The 2,500-nt window shown below is 43.0% G+C and overlaps 1 protein-coding gene across 1 annotated transcript in view; it reads right to left on the bottom strand.

The window, feature by feature from the left end:
- Positions 1–2,500, bottom strand: part of LOC119595079 — a 7,702-nt gene that overhangs the window by 2,139 nt on the left and 3,063 nt on the right. The window lies entirely within an intron of this gene.

The raw sequence follows: 2,500 nt of genomic DNA, 5'->3' as shown, positions 1-2,500 counted from the left end.
TACTATAGCATTATATCACACCGTAATATATGTCCGTACAAATAAAATTATATAAATGGCTTCTTATAAAATTATATAAATGGCTTCAAATAGCTTAGAAAATATTACAGACAACCGAAATGAAGGTATCAAACAAGAATGAGATGCTCGTAATATCAATTTATAGTCAACGGGCGGGAGTTATCTCCGAGAGCTCTTTCTCGTGTATGATCGCGGGGCACGAGGAGGGTAGTTTTTTCAGGGTGTTGTTAGCGAGGATCATGATAACAAATGTCCACGCGGTTTCGAAGTCACGTTAGTTTAAGGAACCAGGAAGTTTCTACTTTGAATTTGAAACCGAGTCGTGATGTTATTGAAAACTTTCTTTTTTTATTCGATGAACATATTGCATAAGTTGGGAATGTTTCTGCAACCTGGAAATAACATTGCTCTTTCTGCGTCTGTACACTGTGGAATTATCTGTGGGATTTTCTTTTCGCTTTTCTTTTCAATGTTGCGAGTTACATCTGCAGTTTGAATATCCCAAAAACTTATAAAAAATATTTATTGATGTATTTTCACATCCATCTTTAACATGAAAATGTCAGAATTTGTCTCGTTATTGCTTATTATAGATAATAATGGCATCTCAAGTCTATCTTTTCTATGGAGTTGGTGACGTTGTCATTACGTAAAAATGCGTGATTAGTGGGACTAACTAGCTCATTCTGCGCATGTGCTTGCTTAAACCTTGAGCTCAAAAGTAAAGCCTGATCCGGATGTGAATCAAAAGTCAATCTTGGACGCTACCATTGCGCATAGACATTAGAAATTTATGGCGTGTATAGAAAACGCTATTTGTTGGACATTTCCAGCCACGTAAATATTGAGTTCATGTACTCTGTTTTATTGGATAACTTTGCCACTCGTTTAGATGGAGTTTGTGTGTTTGTGGAGAGAGAAAGAGAAAGTGAAAGAGAGAGAGAGAATTTGTGTGTGTTTGAGAGAGAGAGAGAGAGATAGATAGATAGATAGATAGATAGATAGATAGATAGAGAGAGAGAGAGAGAGAGAGAGAGAGAGAGGAAAAGAGATCGACGGAGTGCTATATTGAAAAAATCCAAATGCAGAGAGAAATGCAACGCGACACGCAAATCCACCTCGAATCCAGGCCAGATCTGATGTCAAGTTCAAAATAAACGAAGATGAAGATGCGCTCAAGATCTCCTCTTAAACTGCCCACTTATACCTTGCTGTTTATAAACCGCCGTTATTTTTAATTTCCCACTTAATATTTAACGCCATTAAAATAATCTGTTCTAAATACATCACGTGTAAAAAAATGTAAAGTACACGCAAACGCATTCATGTGCACACAATATCCGTAAGCTCGGATAATTATGTTTATTGTGAGTGTGTACACACACACACACACACACACACACACACACACACACACACACACCACACACACACACACACACACACACACACACACACGCGCGCGCAATAGCGAAGGCACGGGTTTCCGCTCGACTTGATCAACACCTTCGAAATGACGTCACGCTATGTGCATGAACGTGACCAAGGACAAAAGGTGAAGTTGATGAGGCGCTTCTCGTTAAAAATAGGAAGGGGGTAGAGGGGAAGGGGGAAAGGGAGGGGAGTGGGGAAGGGAGAAGGGGTGAGGGGAGTGGGGAAGGGAGGGGAAGGGGAAAAAAGGGAGGGGAGGTGGAATGGGAGGTGGGGTAATGCGAGGAGGGAAGGGGAAGGGAGGGATGGATGGGGAAGGATGGTAGATGGAAAAGGGAGGGAGTGGGTGGGGAGAGGGAGGGGAAGGGAAAGGGAGGGAGATGAATGGGGAGGGAAGGGGAAGGGGAAGGTGGGGAGGGGGAAGGGAGAGGGAGGGGAAATGCTTATAGGGAGAAGGTTAGCGTGAAGGAGGGGGCCCAAGAGAGGGTTAGAGAGAGAGGAAAGGAGAGAGAGAGAGAGAGAGAGAGAGAGAGAGAGAAGAAGAGAGAGAGAGAGAGAGAGAGAAGAGAGAGAAAGAGAGGGGGGGGGGGGAGGGAGGGAGAGCAAGATAGATAGATAGATAGATAGAATAAAATAGAGAGAGAGAGAAAAGAGAGAAAATAGAAGAGAGAGAAGAGAGAGAGAGAGAGGGGAGGGAGAGAGGAAAAGAAAGAGAGAGAGAGGGGGAGAGAGAGAGGGGAGAGAGAAGAGAGAGAGAGAGAGAGAGAGAGGGAGAGAGAGAGGGTGAGTAAGAAAAAATAGATAGATAGATAGATAGATAGATAAAAGAGAGAGAAGAGAGAGAGCGAAAAGAAAAGAGAGAGAGGGGAGAGAAGGAGAAGCAAGAAAAATTTAAAAGAATAGAAGAGAGAGGAGATAAAAGAGAAGCTAAGAGAAAGGGAAATTCGGAAAGTTCAGGAGACGGAGAGGGAGAAGGAAATGGAGAGGAGGGAGAAGGGGAGAGAATGAAAAGAGTTGCCAAGTTGCCATTTCCGTGACGGGTGATGTG

Source organism: Penaeus monodon, chromosome 35 (genome assembly GCF_015228065.2).
Source record: "Penaeus monodon isolate SGIC_2016 chromosome 35, NSTDA_Pmon_1, whole genome shotgun sequence".
Taxonomy (NCBI): Eukaryota; Metazoa; Arthropoda; class Malacostraca; order Decapoda; family Penaeidae; genus Penaeus; species Penaeus monodon.
Note: the sequence above shows the minus strand (reverse complement) of the source record. Positions and strands in the feature narration are given on the sequence as shown.